Raw genomic sequence first — 12,022 nt, 5'->3', positions numbered from 1 at the left:
CCTTTCAAATGAAGAAATAAATTGAATCTTTTAAAAAGAAGAATTATTATGTAAAATAATATTATTTTTAAAAAATTTAGTTAGGAAATCAAAGAAATTGATGAATATAAAATTAAAAAGCAAAAATGTGATAGAATAGTAAGAAACTAAAGAAAGTGATTTTTAAAAATATTTATTTGAAAGGCAGATTGACCAAGAAAAAGGGAGAGATAGACACAGACATTTTCCATCTACTGCTATATCCTTTCTCAGTTGCCTAGTTTGCAGATACTTTGTCCCATTCTGTTGGTTGCCTCTTCACTTTGTTGAGTGTTTCCTTTGCTGTGCAGAATTGTCTAAGCTTCATGCAATCTTGTTTGTCTATGTTTACTTTTATTGCTTGTGCTTCTGTGGTTTAAGTCCCCAATTAAACTTTTAAAAAAGATTTAGCCCTAAGTTTGGAAACATATCAAAGAAAATCAGTCAAAAAGTAAAAGCAAGAAATAAATAAAAGCATACCTTATTTTAGAGGGAGTAACAGAAATAGTACATGGAGCTGGCCCCGTGGCTCACTTGGTTAATCCTCCACCTGCGGCACTGGCATCCCATATTTGCGCTGGGTTCTAGTCCCGGTTGCTCCTCTTCAGTCCACCTCTCTGCTATGACCCGGGAAGGCAGTGAAGGATGGCCCAAGTGCTTGGGCCCTGCACCCACATGGGAGACCAGGAAAAAGCACCTGGCTGCTGGTTTCGGATCGGCACAGTGCTGGCCATGGTGGCCATTTGGGGAGTGACCCAACAGAAGGAAGACCTTTCTCTCTGTCTCTCTCTCTCACTGTCTATAACTCTACCTGTAAAATAATAAAAAGAAAAAAAAAAAAGAAATAGTACTGAGGCAAAAAGATTTGATATCCTCTAATTATACATTAGAGAATTAGCACTGGAGCCAACAGACATGCAGGGAACTGGATTAGAAGTGGAGCAGCTAGGATTCAAACTGCTGCTGTGTTATTGGGTGCCAGTACTGCAAGTGGCCCCAGTTGCAGATAACTGTTGTCAGGGAATTAGAGGCTGATCACGACTATGATGAGTGTGAAATTTTTTTACAAAATCGACTTAGAACTCTTACTTTTATGGGATTTACCTATAGGGATCCAAGAAGTTCTAACAGTAAAGATATATGGAAGATCTATCTCAGCATTGCTCTGTCAGGGGAGCGTTTAATACACAGCTAAAATCTTTTCATTGGATATATCAAACCCACTCTTAGGTTTTTACACAACTGATCTGAAAACCCATTTGTGGACTTCCAAGATGGCTGAATAGGGTGGAGCCACAATAACTTCAGCTTCTCTGGGATATGAAGAGAACAAAGGAAGGACAGCATTTCCAGAGGTCTGACTGATGGAAATTTTTGGCAAAAAGAGAAAAAAACAAAGACTCTGGGGGCAAAGAATAGAGAAGACAGAGGCACCGCTGCAGCCAGTGATGTAGTGCAGCCAGCTGCAGTTTGCAAGCTTCCATCTTACCTCATCAAGGCAGGAAAAAAGAGCTGCCTGCCCCGCCTCTTGGGTCTCACTGAGAGGGAATTCCAGTCTCCCACTGATCTTACTTCAGCCTTGGGAACCTAGTGGGGTCTGAGGAACAGCCAGACCCGGAGCAGGGAAGCTGCTTTGATTCCTCCCCCACCCATACTCCCAGAGTGCCACACTCAGCAGTGAGAAGTCAGGCAGTCAGGAGGAGACACCAACTTCTTGTAAGTCAACAGTGTTTGGCAGCTTGTATCCCTGGTGATATTGCCTCAGGGAGAACCTTGCAGCCATACAACTTTTGCGTCTGTCCTGGGATGGAGGTGGGGGCAGGGTGCCCACCTAACCTCTTGAATAGAGAGTACATTGCCTGCTTTTCAGACCCCAACAATGGCTCATATTGACAACCAGGGAAGAGGTGCCATCTGGAAAATGCAAGTGAAGGCAGCCCCTGATCATGAGCATGCAAGTATGGGTTTTTACCTGACAGATAAATCAGTTCACAATTGATCATAATGATAGGATTAAATGTCAAAGCGATCACATAAACAAGACTAGTGTCTGCTAACACTAACTGATAGAATTTAAAAGGAGAGAATGATCCAACATGGAAAGCAGGATACATAGCAGACTCATAGAGTGGAAGATGTCTTACACAGCACTCTGGCCTCAGAATCAGCCCTTAAGGCATTCAGATCTGGCTAAAAAGCCCATGAAAGTATTTCAGTCATGGAAATCTAGACACTGTGGCAAAAAAAAAAAAAAAAAAAAAAAAAAAAAAAAAAAAAAAAAAAAAAAAAAACCACCACAGACCTAAATGAAAGATCTCTGTGAGTGAGATCCCAGCAGAAAGAACGGGCCATCAAAGAAGGAGGTATCATTCTCTGAAGGGAGGAGAGAACGTCCACTTTGACTATCACCTTGTCTAAATAAGATCAGAGTTGGCAGTTGGCGCCGCAGCCCAATAGGCTCTCTGCCTGCGGCGCTGGCATCCCGGGTTCTAGTCCCAGTCGGGGCGTCGGATTCTGTCCCCGTTGCCCCTCTTCTAGGCCAGCTCTCTGCTATGGCCCAGGAGTGCAGTGGAGGATGGCCCAAGTCCTTGGGCCCTGCACCCACATGGGAGACCAGGAGAAGCACCTGGCTCCTGGCTTAGGATCAGTGCGATGTGCCAGCCACAGCGTACAAGCCGTGGCGGCCATTGGAGGGTGAACCAACGGCAAAAGGAAGACCTTTCTCTCTGTCTCTCTCTCTCTCTCACTGTCCACTCTGCCTGTCAAAAAAAAATAATAAAATAAATAGATAAATAAATAAAAAAGATCAGAGTTGGTGAACTCAAGATGCTTCCACTACCTTGGCAACTCATGAAAAGACCCTTGGGTGATTACTGTCACCATAAATAAGAGTGTCAATTGTTAAATCAACAACAGAAGTCACTGTGCACTTACTCCCCATGTAGGATCTCTGTCCTTAACGTGTTGTACTATGTGATTTAACTGTATAACTAGTACTCAAACAGTACTTTATACTTTACTATACTATATACTACCATATCTTATATCTTATACCATGTACTACTTTATACTTTACTATACTATATACTACTTTATATTATACTATACTACAAATATAGAATTATATATTCATCAATTATATATTATCTATATTAATAATTTCAATATATTTGATTATTTACATATATCACTATATATTATATAATTATATATTTATATAATATTTATAATTACATATATCATGAAAATATAAATTTTATATAAATAAATATAAATTCTATAAAATATATAATTATAATTACTATAGAATTCATGTAATTATTTTATTATATTTATGAAACATTCTAAGATTATATCTATAAATAATTATATACAATAATATATATGAATATCTATGTTATAATATATATTATGAATAATTTATAACATTTTATGTATAATGCAATATACAGAATGATTATGTATACATATATTACATAATTATATATAACTATATAATTATACCGTGATATCTCTTGTCTGTAATACTAGGTATATAATTTAATTTTATGTAATTTTAGAAATGTACGTAGTTATATAGATGATATATAAATACATAAATATAATTCGTTATATAATATACAATGTTTTATATTATCTTTGATTTTTATGTTATATTCATATGTATATATTAATCTAAATTATTAATATGTCATTGCATATTATATAAGTAAAACCACACTAATATATAGTAATGCAGTTATATTCATTCATTACATATTACATAATAGTTAATATATGCAATTTATGGCCAGTGCCACAGCTCAATAGGCTAATCCTCTGTCTGCGGCGCTGGCATCCCGGTTTCTAGTCCTGGTCAGGGCGCCAAATTCTGTCCCAGTTACTCCTCTTCCAGTCCAGCTCTCTGTTGTGGCCCAGGAGTGCAGTGGAGAATGGCCCAAGTCCTTGGGCCCTGCACCTGCATGGGAGACCAGGAGAAGCACCTGGCTCCTGGCTTCGGATCAGCACAGTATGCTGGCTGCAGCACGCCAACCGCAGCACACTGGCCACAGCGGCCATTGGGGGGTGAATGAACAGAAAAGGAAGACCTTTCTCTCTCTCTTAGTGCCCACTCTGCCTGTCAAAAAAATATATATGCAATTTATATTATTTATATGTATTTGATATATTATAAATGTTTTATAATTTAACATATTAATGGATATGAATATTGTTAATTTTATGTAATGTATAGTTTGTTAATTATGTGAAAATGTAAAATATATAAATTACATTGTGTATTTTATTCAATATTATAATTATATCCAATATTAATATTTCACGTATTATTTTGTATATTATCTGTATTTTATACTTTACCCCTACATATTCCATATTTATATATTTTATTCCATATTATAATACATATATCATTATGTGTTATTTGATATCATAAAATGCTTTTATAGGTTCATAAATAAAACATTGGTATATATGTATAGAAATAAAATACAGATTTATATATAACATATTTTAATATGTATTTTATGTATATATAGATTGTATATAATATATATACATATGTGTGTGCATATATATTATACTACATATATATTATATATATTTTATTCATAGTATTATATAAATATTTTTATTTAATACAATATTTAGACATATGTAAATGTAATGTTTTATTAACATTATCTTTTATAACATATATATGTTACATTTAAATGTATAAATATATAAGTAATATAGCTAGTAAATAATTTTAAATATGTTTTATATATTGATAAATGTAATATATAAATATATAACTCATTAAATATTAAATATAAATACAGATATTAATTATTTTCAAAGGTTGCATTCTACATCTCAAATTTTGCAATTAGTTTTATACTTTTCTATTATAATATTTAAAACTTTGATACACCTGGATTTAATGTGATTATACAATCAATATTTTTGAAACGATGTTTCTGTGCTTTACTTACTAATCCTCTTCTTGTAAAATCTCAAGTGTTTATATTCTAATTGAGTACTCTAATATATTTCGTCAGTTGATCAATCAATGTTAACTTCATTACCAGGGCATTATAACTAGTCTAATTAATATTTAATAGTTTATATTTCTTTTTTTCATTTATTAAACTTTTATTTAATGCATATAAATTTCCAAAGTACAGCTTATGGATTACAATGGCTGCCCCCCTCCCAAAAGTTCCCTCCCACCCGCAACCCTCCCCTTTCCCGCTCCCTCTCCCCTTCCATTCACATCAAGATTCATTCCCAATTCTCTTTATATACAAAAAATCAGTTTAGTATATATTAGGTAAAGATTTCAAGAGTTTGCCCCCATATAGCAACACAAAGTGAAAAAAATACTGTTGGAGTACTAGTTATAGCATTAAATAACAGTGTACAGCACATTAAAGACAGAGATCCTACATAATATTTTTTTAAAATTAATTAATTTTCTATGCCATTTCCAATTTAACATCAGGTTTTTTTTTTTCATTTCCAATTATCTTTATATACAGGAGATCGATTCAGTATATAATTAGTAAAGATCTCATCAGTTTGTACCCACGCAGAAACACAAAGTGAAAAATACTGTTTCAGTACTAGTTATAGCATCACTGCACATTAGAAAACACATTAAGGACAGATCCCACATGGGATGTAAGTACACAGTGACTCCTGTTGCTGACTTAACAATTTGACACTCTTGTTCATGGCGTCAGTAATCTCCCTAGGCTCTAGTCATGAGTTGCCAGGGCTATGGAAGCCTTTAGGGTTCGGTGACTTTGATCTTATTCCGATAGGGTCATAGTCAAAGTGGAAGTTCTCTCCTCCCTTCAGAGAAAGGTACCTCCTACTTTGATGGCCCCGTTCTTTCCACTGGGATCTCACTAACAGAGATCTTTCATTTAGGTCTTCTTTTTTTTTTTTCTTTTCCATGGTATCTTGGCTCTCCATGCCTACAATACTCTCATGGGCTCTTCAGCCAGATCCTAATGCCTTAAGGGCTGATTCTGAGGCCAGAGTGTTGTTTAGGACATTTGCCATTCTATGAGTCTGCTGTGTATCCCGCTTCCCATGTTGGATCCTTCTCTCCCTTTTTGATTCTATCAGTTAGTATTAGCAGACACTTGTCTTGTTTGTGTGATCCCTTTGACTCTTAGACCTATCAAAACCATCAATTGTGAACTGAAATTGATCACTTGGACTAGTGAGATGGCATTGGTACATGCCACCTTGATGGGATTGTATTGGAATCCCCGGCACATTTCTAACTTCACCATTTGGGGCAAGTCCGATTGAGCACGTCCCAAATTGTACATCTCCTCCCTCTCTTTTTCCACTTTTATATTTAACAGGGATCACTTTTCAGTTAAAATTTAAACACCTAAGAATAATTGTTGTGTTAACTACTTATTTGAGAGAGAAACAAGTTAGGTGGGGAGAATTTGAAGGTAGGGCTCTAGCTACCATTTCACCTCTTAAGTGCCCACAACAACTAGGATTGGATCAAGGCTGATGCTGGGTATAGGAAACACAGTATGTTTCTCCCACATTTGCAGCAAGAATTCAATTACTTGAGCCATCACCACTGCCACCCATGGGCTCCATTAGTAGGAAACTGGATTTAGGAGACAGAACTAAAGAATGAACCCAAATGTCATATCCTGCATGGGATATGGGCATCTTAGCCAGCATTTTAATATCCAGGTTAAATGCTCACTATCAGCCTGTAGTTCTCTTCTATTCTGCTGACCTTTGTTTTTCAGTTTTTCTGATTTTTCTCCCATGTTCATTTTCTGCAGGAAAATTGCGGTGCAATTTAAAATTATATACCCATATGCCATTTGAACAATAGAAAATAACCAAAATAAACCCCTCTGATGATATTTTATTTGTGAAAATATTAACCTTATACATCATTTCAGCCCTGATATACCATCTATAATACTGAAGAAAATAAAATTTTAACATTTACTTTGAAACTATAATAACTGAAGCACTGTGGTACTAGAGCAGGTATAGTCACTTAACTCAAAGAACAGGGATAGTTATTTCAAGAAATGGGGTTGTTGTAATTAGACACGGCTAGAGAGTAAGGGAAGACCTACGTAAATTAGTATATCTAATAAGATATTAATTCAATATGAAGCATTAATCTAAATGTAAAACTATAAAAAAACATCTAGGGGGGATGGCATTGTATGCAGCAAGTTAAGTTGTTGCCTGCAGTGCTGGAATCCCACATGAGCACCAGTTTGAATCCCGGCTTCTACACTTCTGATTCACTTACCTGTCAATGAATATAGGAATAAAGCAGATCATGATGGTACAAGTTCTTGGGCCCCTGCCGCCCATGTGAGAGATCCTGATGGAGTTCCAGGATTCTGGATTCATCCTGATCCTATCCCTATCATTGGGGCCATTTGAAGAGTGAACAAGCAGAAGGAAAATCTCTCTCTCTCTGTAACTCTTGACCTTAAAATAAATTTTAAAAATGTAAATTTTTTTGAGGGGCTGGTGCTGTGGTGTAGCAGGTAAACCATGGCCTGCAGTGTCAGTATCCCATATGGGTAATGGTTCAAGTCCCGGCTGCTCCACTTTCAATCCAGCTTTCTGCTATGGCCTGAGAAAGCAGTAAAAGATAGCTCAAGTCCTTGGGCCCCTGCGCAAACGTAGGAGACCCTACAGAAGCTCCTGGCTCCTGGCTTCGGATTGGTGTAGCTCCGGCCGTTGTGGCCAATTGGAGAGTGAATCAGAGGATGGAAGACCTCTCTCTCTCTGCCTCTCTTTCTCTCTCTGTGTAACTTTGGCTTTCAAAGAAATATGTAAATCTTTAAAAAAAATTTTTTTGAGGAGTTAAAAAGTATTCATGACTTGGGGTTAGGCAAACTGCTCCTAAGACAAAAAAAATCATGAAATTCAAAGGCATCAAAAATGAGCTATCAATGCTGCTCAATGACCAAGAAAAAAGACTACAAACCAAACCCAAGATTAGTAATAGGAGAGAATACTTAAAATTAGGGAATAAACAAAATTCAAACAAAAATCTACTAAAGGTCAGTGAAATGAAAAGCTGATTTTTTAAAGAGTAAACAAAATTGATGCACCATCGGCCCAACTAATAGAAGAAAAGGGATAACTCCAAATCAATAAAATCAGAAATGAAAAAGGAAATGTAACAATGATCACCACAGAAACAAAAAGAATAATCAGGAATTCCTAGAAAAAGATATATGCCAACAATCTGGAATATCTAGAATTAGATAGATTCCTAGACATATACAGTCTATCAGATTGAGTGATGAAGACATAGAAAACCTAAACAGATCAATAACCATGATGGGGATTCAATCAATAATAAAGACCCTCCTTCCAAGAAAAAAAAATCCTAGGACCAGATGGTTTGAATGCTGAATTCTTCCAATTTCTCTCAAGTTATTAAAAACAACTGAAAAGGAGGGAATCCTCCAAAACTCTTTCTTTGAGACCAGCATTACCTTAATTCCAAATCCAGAAAAACATACAATAAAGAAAGGGAGCTACAGACCAATATCCCTGATGAGCATAGACATAAAAGTCCTCTATAAAATACTGGATAATCAAATCCATCAACACATCAGTAAGACCATTTTCATGGACCAACTGGGATTTACCCCTGGTATTCAGGAGTATTTCAACATATGCAAATCAACAAATGTAATGTGTCACATTAAGAAATTGAAGAAAAAACTACAGGATTATCTCAATTCATGCAGAAAAAGTAATAAAACACATCATCACTTAAAGATAAAAACTTTAATAAATTTGGGTGCTTCCTCAATTCAAACAATGCAATTGGTGAAAACCCCAAAGCCAGCATCATGATATATGGGGCAAGAAAAATAAGTCAAAGGGATATAAATTGAAAATGAGGAAGTCAAAAGTATCCTTGTTCCAAATGACATGATTCTATATATAAGAAAATTAAAAGACTCCACTAATAGACTATTGGAATTCATAAGAAAGTTTGGTAATGTTGTAGGATATAATATTAACACACAAAAATCTATAGCCTTTGTATACACAGACAATGCCATGACAGAGAAAGAATTTGTAAGATAAATCTAATTCATAATAGCAACAAAAAAGCTTCAATATCTTGGAATAAATTTAACCAAGGAAGTAAAAAGCTCTCTACAATGAAAATTACAAAAGAATAAATAAAGAAATAAAAAGGAAAAATTTCCCATGTTCACGAATTGGAAGAATTAACATCATCAAAATGTCCACACCCCTGAAAGAAATGTACAGATTCAATTCAATCTCAATCAAAATACCAACAACATTCTTCTCAGGTCTAGAAAAAATGATGCTAAAATCCATATGGTAACACAAGAGACTACAAATAGCAAAAACAATCTTAAATAGCAAAAACAAAGCTGGAGGCATCACAATACAAGATTTCAAGATGCACTACAGGCAGTTATGATCAAAACACACTGGTACTAGCAGAAATACAGGTAGAAGAGTGTAATAGAATATAAACTCTGGAAATGAATCCACACATCTACAACCAGCTAATCTCTGACAAAGGAGCTAAAAAGAAATCCCTAGAAACAAAATAATCTATTTACCAAATTGTTTTGGGAAAATTGGATCCATGTGTGCAAAAGTAAGAAACAATATCGCTACCTTAAACGTTACACAAATATCAACTTAAAATGGATCAAGGATCTAAATCTCTGACCTGAGGCCATCAAATTACTAGAGAACACTGGGAAACTCTTCAAGGCATTAGTATAAGCAAAGGCTTCATAGAAAATACCCCAGAAGCATAAGCAAACAAAGCACAAATAGACAAATGAGAATACATCATATTAAACAGCTTCTGCGCTGCAAAGGAAACACTCAGCAAAGTGAAGAGGCAGCCAACAGAATGGGAGAAAATATTTGCAAACAATGCAGCCAAAAAGATTAACATACAGAATCTATAAAATGCTGAAGAAACTCAGCAACAACAAAACAAACAATCCAGTAAAGAAATCGGCAGGGGCCAGTGTTGTAGCACAGTAGGTTAATCCTCTGTCTGCAGCACCAGCATCCCATACGGGCACTGGTTCTAGTCCTGGCTACTCCACCTCCAATTCAGCTCTCTGTTATTGCCTGGGAAGGCAGTAGAAGATGGCCCAAGTCCTTTGGCCCCTGCACCCACGTGGGAGATCCAGAAAACTCCTGGCTCCTGGCTTCAGATCATTTGTTTTCCCTGTTCTAGGGTAACTAAGAGAGTACTCAAAAAATGCAAATGTGTGGGGCCAGAGCTTGTGGTGCAGTGGGTTAAAACCCTGGCCTGAAGTGCCAGAATCCCATATGGGTGCTGGTGGTAGTCCCGGCTGCCCCTCTTCCAATCCAGCTCTCTGCTATGGCCTGGGAAAGCAGTGGAAGATGACCCAAGTCCTTGGGCCCCGGTACCCACATGGCAGACCCAGAAGAATCTCCTGGGTCCTGACTTAGGTTCGGCACAGCTCTGGCCATTGTGACCATCTATGGAGTGAACCATTGGATGGAAGACCTCTCTCTATGTCTCTACTTCTCTCTGTAACTCTGTCTTTCAAATACATAAGATAAATCTTACAAAATATGCAAATGTGTATGAGTGAAATTGATATTTTGAGGTTCGATGATTGTTTACAGGCCTTATCTCCGACACTGAGGGACTGTATCTTTTTCTTAATATTTGTTGACTTTATTACTTAAGAGTTAGTTTATCTTACAAGTATAAAATAGACTAAGAGTAGATCATTATAAAAATTAAAGGAAGGAATGGGAAAGGAAGGAGGAGGGAGTGTGGGTGGATGTAGTGTGGGCAGGAGGGAAGGTAGGGTGGAAAATGTTATCTCCTCCTAAATCTGTATATATGAAATACAGGAAATTTACGCACATTAAAAAATCAACAAATAAAATTAAATCAAAAAATGAGAAGAAATCATAGAAGAAAAAGGACACTACAGAAATAAAAACAATCATCAGGAGTTACTACAAAGAGCTGTATACCAAAAATTGGGAAACCTCAAAGATATGGATAGATTCCTGGACACACACAATCTACCAAAATTGAGTCATGAAGATATAGAAAGCCTAAATAGACCATTAACCATGAAGGAGATTGAAACAGTACCAAAGGCCCTCCCAACAAAGAAAATCCAAAACTGGATGGCTTCACTGCTGAATTCTCCCAGACTTTTAAAGAAGAACTAATTCCTATTCTTCTCAAGCTATTCAAAGCAATTGAAGGGGAGGGAATCCTCCCACACTCCTATGAGACCAGTGTCATCTTAATTCCTAAACCAGAAAAAGATACAACAGAGAAAGATAACTATACACCAATATCCCTGAGGAACATAGACGAAAAAATCCTCAAAATGTCTAAACTCTTGAAGAACTGATTTTTTCTACTTACTACTTGTTGAATTCTTTATTTGGTTGAAGGTTATGCTTGTAATTGTACAATAAACTTGAAAGTATGTCATTTTAAAATTTAAAATAAAAACAAAGGAAGGAGAAAGGAGCATGGGAGCATTTGTGGGAGGTAGGATAGGATGGGAAGTACCATTATGCTCTTAAATGTATATTATGAAATATAGGAAGTTTGTTCACCTTATATGAATTTAAAAAATTAATAAAACTACTTGTGTTTGCATGTCTACAGAAGCTCTTGTAATAATTATTAAACACTTCAAACAACCAAAATATCCTTAACAGGTGAATGGAAAAGCAAATTTTGGTACTCCCAAACAATGGAATACTATTGAGGATAAAAAGTAATGAACAGTCAATATTGAAAATACATTGAAGAATCCTCAATGCATAATATTGATTGTAAGAAGTCAATCAGAAAAGATTAAATACTGTGCCATATAAACATTTATATGGCAAAAATATGCATGCAATAACTAGATCAATGAATCCTTTAAGGCCAAAGGGTGGATGGGGTATGACAAGTACAGGGCATATTCTACAG

This window comes from Lepus europaeus, chromosome 1, assembly GCF_033115175.1.
Source record: "Lepus europaeus isolate LE1 chromosome 1, mLepTim1.pri, whole genome shotgun sequence".
Taxonomy (NCBI): domain Eukaryota; kingdom Metazoa; phylum Chordata; class Mammalia; order Lagomorpha; family Leporidae; genus Lepus; species Lepus europaeus.
This window is presented reverse-complemented; position numbering follows the sequence as displayed.